Source organism: Alligator mississippiensis, chromosome 1 (genome assembly GCF_030867095.1).
Source record: "Alligator mississippiensis isolate rAllMis1 chromosome 1, rAllMis1, whole genome shotgun sequence".
Taxonomy (NCBI): domain Eukaryota; kingdom Metazoa; phylum Chordata; order Crocodylia; family Alligatoridae; genus Alligator; species Alligator mississippiensis.
The window spans coordinates 479,839,165-479,856,572 of record NC_081824.1 but is presented as its reverse complement, the minus strand read 5'-3'; the positions used below and the strand labels follow the sequence as shown (position 1 = coordinate 479,856,572).

Sequence of the window (17,408 nt, the reverse complement as noted above, 5' to 3'; positions counted from 1 at the left end):
CCTCTTTTCCCTTTGCATCAGTTTTGCGTTCATGTTTTTCTAAACTTGTATAAAACTACCAATCCTCTCCTCTTTGCCATCATCCTTCCATACAGAAAATCACCCCTAGTCTCTTCCTGTATTATTGTTTTTTCCTTTTATCGTCAAACAAGAGCGTAGTTCAAAAGAGTCCCTCACGCTATCAAATGAGTACAAGGAAGCTCTGAAAGCTGGGAGTCGCTGTCTCTCTCTCCAGGCAATTTTTGGCGTTGTGTTGGGGTGAAGGCTCGTGTGGTGGAGCTTTTCTCCACATGTTATGTGAGAGTCCACTGTATGAGACGTAATAACAGAAAAGAAAATCATTTCTGGCTCTTGCAGACGGATTGTTACTACGAAGGGTTTGTGGAAGACGTCCCAGGATCTGTAGTTTCTCTCAGCACCTGCTCTGGACTCAGGTAAAGCAGACTGCTCTGTGCAGTGGGTAGTGCGCAGTTCGAACCACTTAGCTCTGACATGATAGAATAAATGGTGAGTGGCTCTTTTTTCTTTCTTCACGGAGATTTTATTCCAGTTATTTTATTAGGTGTCCTTCTGTGTTGTATCTCAGTGACATATCACAAATGTATGAATGTAATCCAACGCACAAAATAAGCCATGATATTATAACGTTATAGCTCTTATCGAGGGCTGTGATACACATGTGAGGGACATAACTCCCAGTAGATTAGATTACAGCCTTGGTCAACATTAAGCATTTATATGGTCAAATGCTGTTTCTGTTACTTTTTGTATTGTGCTAAGGGAAAGGCAAATCTTGCTGGACAATAGGAAAGAATATAAGTGCCGTTCCTTGGAGCAATGGCAGAGGCTCATAAGGGCTGGAGCAAGAACAGTGTCACAGCGGTTTAGCAGAAATCACACTGTCCTGAGTCAAGATCCTGTGCCCAAAACCACGTTGATTTTAACTACTGCATAAGTACAAATGACTGGTTTTCGTGGTGTCCACATAGGCAACAAGAAGTACCGTTGTGACTGCAGAGTTTTCCTGATGTCAGATTTCTTCACAACACCAAAGTTCATAACGCTGCTTAAAAATGGTCATTGCCCACACTTCTGTCTTTATTTTGTCTCTTCCTCCTTCTACCTTCTGTCTATAGTCTTTGAAAGGTTGAGAGAGGCCATAGATTTGTCCTAATGGGCTTGTGGATACACACAATTTTACTGTGCTAGTGCAATGAAAAGATTGGTAAATTGTAGGAATTTTAACTGCTTTTTTTTCCCCAGTCACTCTTATTCTCCTCTTTAAAAAAAGACTGCAGTTTAATTCATGTGAACATTACGTTTTCACTTCTATTTGACCCTTTGTAGTGGACTCCTGAAAGTTGAAGATAGAAACTATGATATTGAACCTATTGAGGACTCGTCATCCTTTCAACACCTCATTTTTCAAGTCGCAGCTGATGAGGACTCACCCGATCGCTGTGGAGTAACTGGTGATTTCCTGGAAAATCAAGCAGCTGAAGAGAGAGAACTTCCTACAAACGAGAGCCGGAAAGTACATACTATATCAATAAGAGTTACCTGAATTCATGCATGTGTTTAGTAGGGAACTTGTGTATGGAAAGGCCATGTTTAGGCTGAGAGTGTCCTCGCTGGTGCTGGGCGTTTGTTTTGTATTCTGGGGACAGAGATCATGCTGTTTCCCTGCCACCCCGTGGTTCCCCCATGGTCTGGAGGCTAAGGACATTGTTCTCTGTTCAGACACCCTTTGTCTGTACCACGGACTCTCTGCTCCACGTCCGCGCTGTGGCAGAGCACAGGCTGTGCCTCCCCTGTAAGGGCTTGAGCAGGCTGCAGCCAGTCTGCAGACCCAACCAGGCGGTCATAGGGTGATCAGGAGGAGCCTGGGGATAAGGATAGGCCCTGAGAGCAGAGCGGGCAGCTGCTGAAGGGAGCTGAAGAAGCCACATTGCCCAGCAGGAGATCTGCTGGTCCCAGAGCAGCCGGGAGGTCCAGGGTAGGAGCTATGGGATGGAGACGAGTTCTGGCCCTGGGGCATGACCTGAAACTACTCCCTGCTGGGGAGGATGGTGTGAGGCTGCCTGTGGCGGGACAGTCCCCAGGACATGCCACACCAGTACCTCCCCAGTGCAAGGTGAGCATGGGGCACTGGAAAGCCTCAGCCCCTACTGCCTTGTGGATGCTCCTATGGAGAGGAAAGACTCGGGGAGCACACCCCGACAGAAAAGCACAGGTCCCAGGCCCACTGAGTGGGGCTGAGCCAGGGTCCAGGCTGACAGAAGGGGGCCTGAGGCCAGGCCAAAGCACGTTGAGCAAGGCCTGAGGCCCAAAGGGCATAAGGCCCAAGAGCCCAGGGAGGGGCAGGGCAGAAGCCCCAGCGAGGGGCCTGGGCAGAGGTCCCAGTGAAGGGGGCATGTGGCCTAGGTACCTGAGGCCTCATTTGGGCCAGAGGTTGAGTGTGGGCCAACAATGGGGCCAGGGGAATTGGAAGTAATTTTGGATGCCATCTGCGAGGCATGGGACATAAGGTGAGGTTTGAAGCTGTGTTCTCCACCCTTAGCATCAGGGCAATTAAATGGGCAGCTTCCCGCCTAGGGACAACTTCAGTTACAACAAAGGCATGGCAGGAGAGTCAGGTAGGCAGACTTCCCTAGACAGGTAGGTGAGCCAACGCTTGGACTGGCCTCAGGACAGTGCCCTGTTACACATGCCCAAACTCTCTCTGGTCTGCCTCTGCTGGAGACAGAATACCACCACTTTCCTTTTGGGCACTGCTTTGGGTTGTTGTTCTTCTTCTTGATATGTTTCTAGAGGATGTCCAGCCCTTGCTTCCCTTTCATTTGGGGTCAGATAAAGAACCAACTTTCATTATCATGCCCAGATTTCTTTCCCACTCTCTTCCCCCCACATTCATAGGACATTTATCGTTCTGGAAGAGTCTGCTAGGTAAGGTGTGCCCAGTGCACTCAGAAATACCTCACTGCAGAGCAGCTTTGACACCCAGTTGCTGCCTATGCAAAGAAAGCCTGTAACCGGGGTCTAGTAATGTACCTCCACTTATGATAAGCAGCTCTTCTTTCTCTGCATGTTACATCTGAAGAAGACTTGATAATCCTTCACGTGGTCTTTTCTACCTTTCTCTCTTCTCTTCCTGACAAGTCCTGGTCCGTAGTCTTTGGAGAAGTGAGTGGGCTAGGAGCAGGCAGGTTCAGGTAGGCCCTTTCTTTGCTCGTTTGACCTCAAGGTACTGCAGACCAGCATTGAACCTTGGGATTGTCCCCTTGTATCCACGTGCAGCTAGGATGAAGTTTGACACTCTCAGAAAGTGATGTCATTTTGCTGGAGATGGGGATGCCTAGACCCTTGAAAAGCTGAAGAGTATGACAGAGTTGTAGACCAGGACCTCAGATTCTCTTCTCCAGGCTTTTCCTTTGAGGTATCAGATGATGTCATCCCATCCCTGACATCTACCGTCATCGGTTTAGAGATGCCAGAGGATATGATATATCCCTGACTGCTTTGTTTAATATTTACTAATTAAAGATAGAACAAAAATATTATCACTTCTTGGATGTTTCCTAGACCATCATGACTACAACAACACTGTAGCCTTATTGCTTTATCAGTCTATCATCCATTAATTCGTCTAGTCCCTTTTTGACCCTGACTATGCTAGCTGCCTCTACAGCCTCCTGTGGCAATGAGTTCCACAGGTTAACTAACTACCTGCTGCACAAAAAGGTACTTTCTCTCGGTGTTAAACCTGTCTCCTGTCAAGGTCAGTGGGTGCCCTGAGTTCTCCTGTCCTGAGATCTGATGCAGAACAGTCCCCTGTTACTGTCAGCAGCTCTCACATTCCCTTTCTTCGTGACATCCCTGCCCTTTCTCTTCTACATGGAATCTGTTCTTTCTGTCTTATCCATAGCATCTGGGGAAGCTGGTTGCTGCTTATGAAAGCTCATGCTTCTCTGAGCCAGTGAGACTCCAACGTGCCATCCTGCCCTACCTTCTGCCTGACGTCAGGGACCGTTAGTCTCAACGCAGATACTGGTCTTTGTTATAATACGATGTCTCTGTCATTTGTCTTCGGTGGGTGGCAAATGAAGGGAGTGTCTACATCTTGAATCTTTTCCCCAAGTCTGCATACTTCTTCTTTATTTGTTCCAGTGGGATTCTTGCAGTGGTAATGTTTTCCAGGAAAACAGCACCCCTGTCTCCTCCTCCCAACTGAGTTTAACATATAGGCCCCCTCAATGACTTCCTCAGTATTTCTCTCTCTCTTGGACCCGCCTCTCTCTGCCCCGCCCAAAAAAGGTAGCTGGGGGGCATGCACACAGTTTCAGCATAGGCAGGGAAGGGAGGAGCACACGAAATGGGGCCAGGTAGCAGGGGGTTGTGAATCCCTGGTGTCGATGCACACAGAAGGAGGGGAGCTGGCGCAGCAGTTAGGGGTGGAGGAGTCATTGTGCCACTGCCATGGTATGGATGATGTGGGGAGCCTTGAATGGGAGGAAGAGAAGAGGCGGCACACAGAGCCCTGACAGAGCAGTGACAGTGGGGGGAACCAGGGGGCCTGAAATAATGTGGGATGGGAGTGTGATGCCGAGGGAGCTCTTGAGGAGGAATGGAGGAATGCATTCCCTGAAAGCACTAAGATGCCTTTTCAACTCTCTGCTATTCATGCTCTGTGCAATTACAGTCACAATTTCCCTCTTCCGTGTAAAGGCACTAAACCAAGTCATTTGCAGGGAAACGGGCTACAGTCGTGTAAAGGAGAACTCTGGGTGTAAACTGCCCGTTCAGTAACCTATGGTATCGTCTATGTTAAAATTAACAGTTGATTCTCTCCTTTCACGTTGCATGACGCTCCAGATCGGTAACCATGGCATACATAGGACTGGCTGCACCGGAGTACACAGGATGGCAGCGTAGGACTGTACTATCGTGCTGCTGTCTTTGCATGCCATGTCATTTCCTGGATTTGCTGTACATAATGCTAGTATGCTCCTTAATTTCCAGTATGATCCTCGTTACCACACCTTGTATGGACACACCAGATACCTAGAGTTCTTCCTTACTTCAGACAAACTGGTGGTAAGTCTCAGCACATTTTACTTACAGTACTTTTTGTTCTGGCTGTATTCTGATGCACTGAACATATTTTAGTGATGCTGTGTTTAAAACACTTGTACAAATGGACTAAACACTGAAACCCGTTATAGATTAAAATGGAAATTATCCCCCTTAGTCATTCATTGGAGAAATTAGGGAAGTTAGTGTCCTTCCTTTCCTAAGAGCTCACCTTACATCTGCCTCATCTGCCTCAGCTCCTGTGTCAAGGCAATGTGTTACCTGGTTGTAAAAGGCTATAAGGTTTGTCAGGCAAGATCTACCTGTGATGAACCCATGCTGGTTTCCCTTCGGCATCATCTCCCCTGCTGGGCCTTCACAAATGCACTCTATAATGATTTTTTCCAGTGTTTTTCCAAGGATAGAGGTGAGACTGACTGACTTAATGTTACCCGGCTCATCCCTTGACCCCTTCCTAGAGATGAGCACCACGTTGGCCCTTTTCCAGTCCCCAGGGACCTGCCCAGAGCACCATGAGTGTTCAAAGAGCCGTGCCAGTGCTTCAGCTATGACACTGGCCAATTCCCTCAGCACCCGTGGATGGAGGTCGTCCAGGCCTGCTGACTTGTACCCACCCAGCCCCTCCAAGTGCTCCTTAACGAAGTCAGCACTAGCCATTGGCGGTCTAGTGCCTTCCGGACATCTATGTATGTTCAAGCTGGGCAAATTGTCTTCATCAGTCCTGAGGAATACTGAAGCGAAGAACTCATTGAAGAGCTCCGCCTGTTCCCTGTGTCAGCCCCCAACTGTCCTGACTTGTCCTGCGGGGGCCCTGTGTTACTCTGCGCCTTCCTTTTGCTCGCCAGGTCTCTGTAGAAGGGCTTTTTTATTGTCCTTTATTGTTGTAGCCCTCCTAAGCCCCAGTCCTGCCTTGGCGGGCCTGATTCCCTGCAATAGTGCGCCAGAGGGGTATATTCCTCCTTGGGGGCTGCCCCCTGCTTCCACTGCCTATACATCTCTTTCTTTGCCCCGAGTCTTTTCTGGGGTTCCCTGTTCAACCAAGGGGGCTTTTTAGTCCCCTTTCCCCCTTTCCAGCATAGCGGAATAGTCTCCTTTTGTGCCCTAAGGATCACTCCCTCGAGAAACTGCCAAGTCTCCTGGACCCATATGCTCGATGCTCTTGAGTTCAGCCACCTCGCCAACTAGCCTGGGCCCTAATTGTCCCTTCTGAAGTCTAACACTTCAGCCTTGCTGCTGATTTTTCCCACCCTTGGTTGGATTGTAAATTCGACCAAATGATGGTCGCTGTCTCCCAGGCTACTGTGCGCTCTCAGGTTACCCACAAGATCATCCCCTGTTGCAAAGACCAAGCGTAGCAAGGTGTTATCCCTGGTGGGACTGGACACCTCCGGGTTAGGTGGAGGTCCTGCATGCAGGTTAAGGACCTACGTGAGTGGTTAGTTTTGGCCGGCTGCTCCTCCCAGCAGATGTCCGGGTCATTTCGGTCCCCCATGAGCACTGCCTCTCTCGCCTGAAGCTGCCATTTCGGTGTGGCGTCACCAGTGCTTAGTCTTTCTTTCTTCAAGGGCCACGTTCAGCTAGTTCTTCCCCACATAGGGCCCCACGTAGGGTTGACTAATGGCCACTGAAAAGAGGTGTGTCAGAGGTGGAAGTAGCAGATGACGCTTCCCCTTCTGCCATTTCTCAGCATAACTGTGCAGATGTCACCTCCAAATGCAGACAGCCTAGGAGAGCATGAAGGCAGGGGCACTGAATCGGTCAGTATAGTCTCTGCAAGCCCAGATCAACCAGGGAGAGTTGCCAGGCATTAGCCTTCTTGAGCATCAGTAGGGGAACACAGGTGATATCTTTGGAAAAAAAAGTAATCGCCATCTCCTTTTAAGCACATCTTTTTTTCAATATTTCTGGAAGTGTTGTGTGTTTTCTCTCCCTGGACAGGCGTGGTGTCCCCTAGGACCCACTGCATAGACACAAGTCCTCCTTCCCTATGTGGCTGTGACCCATGTATCCAGATAAGGGCCAGCGTGGGCCTGGGCTCTGCACATGTTTTGTGATGTGAAACACTGGATTTTCTGTGGGAAACCACAGAGGCAGGTTCTGAAGAGTTTTTTCCTGCATAATAGAGATACAGAATAGATGCATAATAACACTATTACAAGAGGTAGTACTAAGAAGAAAATTGGTTCTTTGTCAGTCCTGTGTTTCCAGAGGTGTTTTGTGGGGTTTTTTTTCTTCTTTTTGCAGTATAAAAGGCTTGAGGAAAATGAAACCAAGGTGTTAAACTCAATGCTCCTTTTGACCAGCATACTGAACACGGTAAGTTATTTCCTAAATATATGCTGTAAATGAAAAATCTTCTACTATTCTTTTCAACTGAATTACTAGTTTGGCAAATATTAGCACCAGAAGAGTTGCTGTTCTGTGCTAATCCAGTGGTCTGTCTAATCTGGTATGCTGGCTACGACCGGTCACAGTTTTGGGGGAATAATTGACTGAAGGGTAACGTTGAGACGGGCGTCCAGTCTAGATATGAAAAGAGAAAGGAATCGAGACCCTACGACTTCTCCTTGTAATTAGGTTTACTGGTTACTCCACCTTGGTTTTTGGGGTTGTTTTAAAGCCCAGTTTTAACCTGCAAAATATTAATTCTTGTTTTACCTGTCTCCCCTATATTTAAAAAATAAACAAAATACTTAGCAAAAACTAAAAATCCTTTAGTCCCCTTTTTTCCATTATTTTGTTTGAGATTGCTTTTATATTAAATGACCTATAATTTTTTTTTCCTTGGTCTGACTGCCCTTCTTAAAAAAACAAACTAATACAAGCTTTCTTTCCATCTTATTTTAGTCGCATTTAAAATATTACTAATCAACAGCAGCAACAGGATGCCAATCTTTGTAGTCAGCTCTAATACCACAGGGTTCAGGGTATCCAGCCCTGCGCCTTTCAAAAGGGGTTTCTCCAGTAAGAGCTGTTTTGTGCTTTACTAGCCAATCTCCCGTTGTGAATGATGGAGCATGTCCAGGAGAGCCGACATGCCCCCACCCCCCGCCACACACTCTTTGGGGCCGGTCATGTAAACCAGGGGTAATTATTTTGAGCGGAGGATGATGTCCTGAGTTTTGGAAAGCTGTTGAAAGCCGCATGGGTAGCTCCACCCCTTGGCAGGTGCCTCCCCCCCCCCCCCCGTCAACATCTTGTGACCGGAAGTCCAGCCCCCTGACCTTTGACACCAGAAGTCTGTTCCCTTGCCCCCAAAGTACTCCTTCCAGAAAGCGGTTGTGCCGTCTTGGAACCAGCACAATACCAAACTCTATTTGAAAAAGGAAACATCTACAGCATTCATGAATTTGATTTCCAACAGTTTTTGTCCCAATTTAAACAAGTTTGTGTCGTGCACACACAGGGGATTACACAATGGCTTAAAATACAGTTTTGTGCTTGTATATTGTATGGGGGGGTGGTATGTGGGGTGAGGGAGCATGTGGGTGTGTGCGTGTGGATATGTGGGGTGTGGGTGGGTATGCAGTCTGTGGGGGGCTGTGTGTGGGGGGAGTGTGCCTGGGCTGTGTGATGGGGTGTGGAAGTGGGGGTTAGTATGTATGGCAGTACGAGGGGAATGTGGGTGCATGCGTATGGTGGGGAGTGCACGTGGACCTCCTCCTATGAGCACACACACAACCCCACACACTCTGCCCTGGCTACACATGCACGCGCGTGCGCGCACACACACACACTTTGCTCTTGGCTGCACACTCACCTACCCACCCACTCTGCCCCTGGCTACACGCACCCACCCACCCACCCACCCTGCCCCTGGCTGCACGCCCACACCCACCCACTCAGCCCCTGGCTGCACACGCACACCAACCCATACACTCTGTCCTTGGGTCCACAACCAAACCCACTCACCAACTCTGACCCTGCCTGCACACCTACACCCACCCATGCTGCCCCTATCTACACACCCATACATACCCACCCACTCTGTCCCTGGTTGCACACCCACACCACCCATTCTGCCCATGGCTTCACAACCACACCCACCCTTGCCTTGGCTGTACAGCCACTTTCCCACTATGTCCCCAGCCGCACACCCACCCACCCACTCTGCCCATGGCTCTCTCCACTTCCAGCTACCTGCCTGAGGGGGCAGGGCCTGTGCAGACATTGCTGCCCGCCCTCTCTGGGGTGCATGCATAGCTGGCCCCCAGCATTAGGAATAGACAGGCGGAAGTACTAAGCCTTTTATTATACTAGAATACTTGTGTGGTATGAACGCATCCAGTTGCTTTGGTCCATATACAAAACAGAAATATTCATGGTTACTATTTGTGTAAAATTATTAACATTCATATAACGGGACGTCATTGTTCCTCTCTTTCCTTTTCCTTTGCGCATTAAAATCTCCTTATTGTTCCTTTGCCCTGCCACCTGTATCATCCCTTTCTCCTCTTAACCAAACCGAACTTTTAAGGAAAGTAATGGGGAAATGAGATTTTAGGACTTTATAGTAACCCTTTTTGAAAAAATCCCACCATTTTCCCACTTTTTCCTAACATAATTTTACTTCTTTCAGCATTGGGAATTGTTTGGATGCATTTTCCATTTCTCCAAAATGATGGTGTTCAGGTCATGGTGTGTAGCCAGCATGTTTCCAACAACCTCTTTCCAGCCATCATCACAATGTGGTCTAAAACCATGTTACTCTGTAATGGATGAGATATCTTTTGTTTTAGAAAGTTATCTCCAATTCTCAGAACTAGTTTCCTTACTTGTCTCTGTATAGCCCGAGGGTAATGCATAGTTATTCCTTTTCTTCACTTTGCAGATAGGCACTTCAGGAACCACTCCTTCGGTTCTCTCCTTTGATCTGGGGGATCGTAACAGGTTCCTGCCAGTGTCCCGTCCTGTGTGCCACACGTTCAAGGTCCTGCTGTTGGGAGCCATCACTTCTTGTAAACCGAGGCACTGTGCTCAGTGCCTCCCTTCCACTCTGGTACCCACTTTGTCCTTCAACCAACTGGTCATTTTAAAAGTTTGGTCCAATGACGCGCCCCATAAATTTCAATAATACCGGCCCTTAATCTCCTTTTCTACAACCTAACCACACTCAGTTTTTTAACCTTTTCCCAGTGGCTTGCATTTCAACTTTTACAGTAGGTTGGGGCAGATGGTTGTCTGGCTCCATTGTGTCTCATTGCTTGAGACCTGCAAGCAAACTTCAGGATCCCATCCCATCTGGAAGTTACTACTGATGAGAGTATGCGAGGAATCAGCCTCTTCCAGGGGAAGCTCTTCCTTGGCACTCCCTGGAAAGTTTTGTTTGGTCTCTGTCCTGAAGGACCCCTACGGCCAACCCTGGTATGGGTTCCAAGGGGCGTTGAGACCCTGCCTCCCTGTTGGTCTTGCTGTGTTAGATGGCCTGTCTGCTCCCACGGCTGTGACTGTGACCCAGACTCCTAGAGACCAGGTAACCCCTGCTACCCTTTCCGAACCATTCTCATGCATACACAGATACCTGTAAGCCAGTTCCCAAAAAGCAAACCTTTAAATGCCATTTTCTAAGCCAACAGGGAAGAGGTAGGAGTGCCATGTCCCAGCCAGCACAGCAGACTGCTTCACTTCAGTTTTTCTTGTGCCATTGCCATTCCCCTGTCCTCCCTGGGACTCGTGCTTGCCTCCTCCAGCTCCCTCCATGCCTCTTCAGTGACCTTCAGGTGCAGTGTGCCACATTGGCAACAAAACTATTACAAGACTGTCGTATCAACCCTGGGGACTCACCTTGCTCTCCTAGGACTCCCCCTGCTCTCCTAAGTATCCCACTTACAAACCTATCTATAGCAAAGGGTGCTCACACTAAGCCCCTCAAGATCTCCCCCCCAGGATGCTAGATCCTTTCGAGGGAGCCTGGGGGTACCACACCTATCAGCACTGTTAGGTGGGCAAATATGATTCACAAGATGCACCCAGAGATTTCCAACAGAAATCCAGAGCTGTGGTCTTTTTGAGTCCTTCGCAACAGAAAACTGCCGTGTTGTTTTTCAGTAGTTAAAAAAGAGTGAAAATGAAGAGCTGGTGTTTTCTGAGGGGTTCCTCCAAGCGATCCAGGCTGAGAACCACTGCACTAGATATATCCGGTTTAATTTGCCACCTCTATAGTGACCATTTCTGCCACTGCTGGAGCAGGGTCTGGGCTAGGTGGACCATGGGTCTGACCCAGTATGGCACATCTTTTGTTCTTATGCCCCTTTCAAGTGCCTGATTTGGGAGCTACTTAATTGCTTCCAGCATGATTATTTCTTGGTTGCTGATGGCAAGCCCCTTCCCCATTTTACATGCACACCTCAGCTTCCTCTTCTTGCCTCCCAAACTTCCTCCCCTCTCAAGTACCGCATGCGTGTGCTGTCAATGTGTTCATGCATGAGGGAGTGTAATCATGAACTACCAGGGCAGAGGAAGATCTTAGGTGAGCAGAAATGGTATTAAAAAAAAAAAGTGAACAAATGAAAATACATATTCTGCAGTCAATATTGTTCTTATAACTAACAATATAAATGAACAAACTGCAGAAAAATATTGGGTCAAGCAGAAGGTCTCTGAAACATCAACATGAGCACATGGAAATCATGTACTGTAAAACCCGGCAAGTAGATGACACCTTGTTTTCAACGCTTGGTCTCTTTGCAGATGTACACGTCACTTAATCTGCGCATTGTTCTGGTTGGAACTGAGATATGGACAGACGTGGACCAAATCACAGTCACTCATTTACTGGACCACGCTTTTCACTTTTTCGCTCCATGGGCTAGACGGTTCCTTAAACCCCGCATATACTTTGACCATGCGCAATTACTCCTGTAAGATACTCTTTCATTTTTGTATGACTATGTAGATACTGTTTCTGACGTGTCAGTATTAAATGCACGTTCCTCAGCTTTTATGAAAGATTTAACATGCATTTTCGTTTATGTAACCAAATTTGCTATTTCCAATATTGGGATGTTGTGGGGTTTTTGCATCTGAAACAAGAGGAGAGTTCAGACCTTCTGTGCCCACAGAGCTGGCTTTGTTTCTAGGAAAGAATATAAGAACTGCCCCACCACACTGTACAAGTCGTCTCTCTAATCCCGGGGTGTCAAAAACACAGCAGCATGGGTCCAGCCTGCGGAGCCGGGTCATCTGGCCTGCGGGTCTGGGTCCTGGGTGGTGGGGTGAGCAGTGGCAGCATTAATATCCACAGCTTCGGGAGTTGTGGCAATTCACACTGCTGCCGCTCGTCCCGCTGCCAGATTTCCAGCCTCGTGGGCTGGATCCAGAGCGCAGCGCTGCGTCGTCTGCCTGCAGGACTGCTCGTGGGCCAAGAGTGTGACTTCAGGACAAGCAGCGGCCAACGTGGCTCTAGGAACCACAGCAGTTAGTGCTGCTTGACCCACCACCACACTTCTGCCCTGCGAGCAGCCCCACAGGGCAGATGAGGTGTCTCCACACTGGATCGAACCTACTCCGGCACCCCTGGGGCAAGGTGAATACGATACCCCTGCTCTAATCCAGCAGTGATGATCACTAGACATTTCAGAGGGAAGGGCAGGACCTGTGCAGTTATGAGTGGCTTCTTCCTAAGGAAATGGTTACTTTTTAATCCCCACTTAGATGAGCTTGGGTTATACCCTAAAGTTTGATGGTTTTAAGAGCCTTTCCTGGTGTTTTTTAAACATTTATATTGGCACTTGGGATATTCTGAATAGCTGTATCTTGTACACACTATCCATAGTTTAATGATGCAGGGTGTGTCTACAGGTTCATTAATGTGCCCGAATTACTGTGCATTTAGTTTAGTATGTGTTCAATGAAGTACTAACTAACTGCGCAGTAACTACAGTTCCTGTGCAGTAGTGCTGGCACACGGGTATTTTGCAATGCTTTCTGCGCATTAGCCTAATAACACTGCACAGCAGGCTGTTAGCATGGTTTTTAACAGCCACACTACTGCACAGTGTTTTAGGCTAATGCGCCGTAAGCATCTTATGTAGATGTGCCTGCATTGTGCTAAAGTAGTACTTACAATTGATGCCAGAACATATAATGTCTTTCCATATTGAGTATCCTCTTATTCTTTCTGTCCACACACTGTTAAAAGCACATTCATGTTCAGAAGATAAATGTTAAAACAATTCAGAAACGGAAGAATTACCAATGCGGCTGCAAACATGATTTGGTAGCCTTGTGCGCTGTATTTACAGATTCATTTCAATGGCTACTTGACCCTGCTTGCAGCTGGAGCCTGAACTAGACCTGCCAGTTAAATGGCAGAAGGAATATGGCTTATTAAAATGAAAGGCAGGCTGCTTCGCCTTCTCTGCTGAAGAGCTTTGCTTGAGGAAATTGTCAAGCCCCTTTTTTCAAATAAGAAATTTAGAATAACATTTTGGAAGTCAGAGTCCCCGCCATATCCTAGGGATGTGTTGAGCTTTTTGATGAGACTGCCCTTTGGCTTTGCATCCTATGCAGGCTCAGGGCTAGTGCCAGGCCAAGAAAATCCTGATACAAAACGTCTCCTGCTTAACGTCCTTGTTGCATGGTCGCTGGAATACAGAGCCTCTCTTCGGTCAGCATGCAGTTCCCCCATCACGTCCAGTCTGCATGCGGTTTTTTCCTTCCTTCCCCCGCGCTTCCAGTGTAAGCAAGGAGGAAGGCAAGTGTTGTAGAAGTTGGCTGCAAGACCCAGCGACTCCCCCAGCTCTGCTCCTGACTGTGCACGTTCTGCTTCCTGTGGGAGTGCAGATGGAGGACACTAAATTATATAGATACTGCTTATCCCAGATTGTGAGAAGAGGCTTCCTGGCGATCCTTACAGCCACGGAAAGCTTTGCAGGTTAACACTTGGGGATCTTGGTCTGAGCCTCTCCAGTGTGCAATTATCATACCTTAAAGTTTCAGCCCTTGTAAGTATGCCACAGGCTACCTCAAACTCTCTGTCCTCCTGTTTGCCCTTTATGACTTCTTCCGTGCCAGCAGTCACGATGTCCACTGAGACCTCCTCTCAGTTCCCTAAAACCACCTGCAGTCTCCCATACCAAGGACTCTGCACGTGTTTCGTGAGCAAGCCACATGCCCAGTGCTCGGACCCTGGGGAAGGTTTGCTTCCTCAACTCTGGGAAAGCTCTGGGAGGTGAAACGTTTCAGATATTTCACTAACCATTTCACATTTTCTCAGGTCTTCCCTTTGAGTTATAAAGGATTACTAGATAAAATCCAGAGATTTGAGGACATTTCTTGAACACTGACACATCTTTTTTTTTACCCATGAATCTGTATTTTGTGACTTGAGCCACTCATGTGTAGCAAGCATTAAAAGGCATAGCCTTGCTTGTGCATAGACTCTTCTTGCCTGTGCTCATCAGTCATTATAATCATGTTCTCTGCCTCGTCTCATATGGTATGACATCCTATATTTCTATTTATTCTTCATTTTATTCCTTGTCTATAACCATTTAAATTTAAAACAAATCAGCCGTGCACGCAGAAGGGTTACTGGAAGTCTTTACCCTTCCACCTTGCATTAAATGGCTTTCAGATGATGGGAAATGTTCAGCAAGAACTAGAAGGCTGAGGCTAGAGCTTGAATAAATAAACTGGCAAAGAAAATGAAAGTTTTCTTGCTTTTTTAGTAAAATTCTTTTAGATTTCAATGTGATTCCACATTGAGGGCTTAAAGATATCCGGGGTGATGTTGAAGTGTTGCTGAATTTCATCCCAGTGAATGTCAACGTTGCACCTTGATACATGGACTCATGAATTTCTCTACGCTGTCAGATTTAATTAACACGGCTTCCTCCATTATTTGTACAGCTACAGGCCACTTCTCCTCAACGGTGGGCAGCTTGCATGAGAAAATGGAACAATTTCATTCTGACCTGTACAGCTTATCTTTACATAATGTAAATGCCAAATTTGAAGAACTTCTCACTTTTAAAATGGTTTCAAAGTAATTTTAAAATATGAGGACCAGTCAGAAAGTGATGTCTCCTATTTTTCTTTCTCAGCAAATATTATTGGAAAAAAACCTTGCCTGTTAGTGCTAAACATGCAGTTATGGACTGAGGATGGGGCAGCGCAGTCCATTCAAATGATGCCGTTGTCTCTGCGGTGTGCAAACTGCAGTGTGGGTGAGCACTGCCACGCAGAAGCAGCGCCTCGGGCCTGTCTCCCTTGGGACACATTACAACGGGCTCGCGTGCAGTTTTCAGCTTCAAGTGGAGGCTCCTGTGCTTGGACAGAATTTTTTCTCCCTGGCTGCTACTGGTTTGCTTTGAAGGGAAAAATTAGGAAGCAATACTTTCTGACTGAACCTCATTTTTACCATTTAAAACGTCCTTTGTTGACTCCTGCGGCCTTGCAGCTTTCAGTACTGTTACTGCACCCCTGAAAAATTATAATTGCTTCAGACGGGGGGATCTTTAACCAGTAGGGACTCTAGATTTGAAGACCTTGGGTATAAGAGGACACATTTTCAGGGAAGAAGAACAAGAAAAAGTTCTTTTTGTAGGTAAAACAAGTATTTTTCTTTACTGATTTATGCTGTGAAATCCATGCCAACTGCAGATTGTAGTAGCATTCAATATTTTGTAATGTGTTTTCTCGACAGAGGCAGACACTATCGAGGCACGCTAGGACTGGCAACACAGGGAACCGTATGCAACACAGACGCCTCAACATCTATTATTAGGGTAAGAAAAGAGTATCTTGCAATACATCGTGTAATACCAGATAGTTTCAAATCGTTTCTGCAGTAAGGCTGCACCGGTGTGGTGCAATGTGGTGTGGCACTTGGGTTTTCCTAATTTTTGAGTTGTATCAAATGCATGGCCAGTTGAGATGCTTTAACCTTATTCCTGATCTTGGGAACATAACAGTTGTGGTTCCTCAACTTTTTATTTAATCCACTGAGACAAGCCGTAGGAGGAAAGGAAGGAAAATGGCAATGAAACCCTGCTTGCTGATGACGTGGCACTGGAGGGGACCAGGCCACGGGTCAGATGCCCAGCTGGAAACACTGAAAAGGGCTAGCTGAACAAGGTCAGGGAGGCAGAGGGAACTTGATGAGGCTGGAGAGCCTTGGTAGCCTGGAGGAAGGCACCGTCTGTGTTACAGCCTGGAGGGAGAAAGGCGAGTACTGTTTATTAGCCTGGAGAGGGAAGAGGGACGTTTTTCTGTTTGACTTCCTTTGCTGAGAAGGCTTCAAATAAAGGACCTGGCTTGCAAGTGAAAAAGAAGTGTGGCTGCTCAAGTGAGATGAGCTGATAGAAAGGACTACAGCTCCCAGCGCTGAGTGTCTTCATAACAGACTCAGTTGTGCAGGGAAAAACCCGGTTCTGGTTTCGGAGGTATTGTAGAGGAAGTAGTAATATGTGAGTACGTCTCGGCCATGTGGGACAAGGACATGAACGGTGGATGATGCCTCCGATTCCTGGCCTGGCTGTGAGGAAGATGATGGTGTTGTTGGCTCTGACAAATTAAGTTGAGGAGAGACTGAGGGAAAAAAAAGAAGTTCAGTTTTGGCCTCATTAACTGAGTTAAATAAAGTAGTCAAACTTATTATAAGTTGGCCCAAGTTGGGAGACTAGATTTGAAGGGTTGTTGACTGTAACCATGCTGATCTAAGGCCACAGGCAGACAAAGTTGTTTGGGTGGATGTCATATCTTTTATTAGACCAACTCAATTGATAGCTTAAGATCTCACTTCTATCCAAAGAAACTTGTCTGTCTAGATTTGAAGGCCCGTTCTGTTATAGGGGTAAAAGCCTATCCCAGATTGTATGCTTCGTGTGTCCACAGCTGGCACTTGTAAGGCTATTGTTTTGAGTCCACACCATGCAGTTCTCATGCTAGTGAGTCTACCTGACACGTACACCTCCTCCCGAATTTTCCTACAGTATACTAGTGTTCTCCATTGCAGATGTCAGATGATTGGAAATTTTCTGAGCCAAGAGTGTTCTCAAAAATGGTTGTTCATTAAACCCAAAGTTTCATTTTAAAACGTCAAGGATTTCTGTGATATCTTTTGTTGGACCACTGCATAGTTGACAGACCTGTTGGACAAGCCTTTGGTCATCGAGGCTAGGGACAGAAGTTACACATAAACTGGTATAAGTGATTGGAAACCAGTTCAAATCTTTAACATAACAGAAGTTCAGTGCATATAAACTGCTTTCAAAATGGCCAAAACCAGTTTAAGATCAACCTGGATGGATGTAATATCAGACTTATTTACGTTAAATTGGTTTATTGAACTTCTCTCCCAGTTCCCCCCAAAA

General features: G+C 46.9%; 1 long non-coding RNA gene across 1 annotated transcript; it reads left to right on the top strand.

Annotated features, from left to right (window-relative positions):
• Positions 1-354: 354 nt before the first annotated feature.
• Positions 355-5,094, top strand: LOC132248854 (uncharacterized). Its single transcript, XR_009460313.1, has 3 exons — positions 355-434; positions 1,348-1,534; positions 5,020-5,094. It is a non-coding gene; the product is annotated as an uncharacterized LOC132248854 (long non-coding RNA).
• Positions 5,095-17,408: the final 12,314 nt, after the last annotated feature.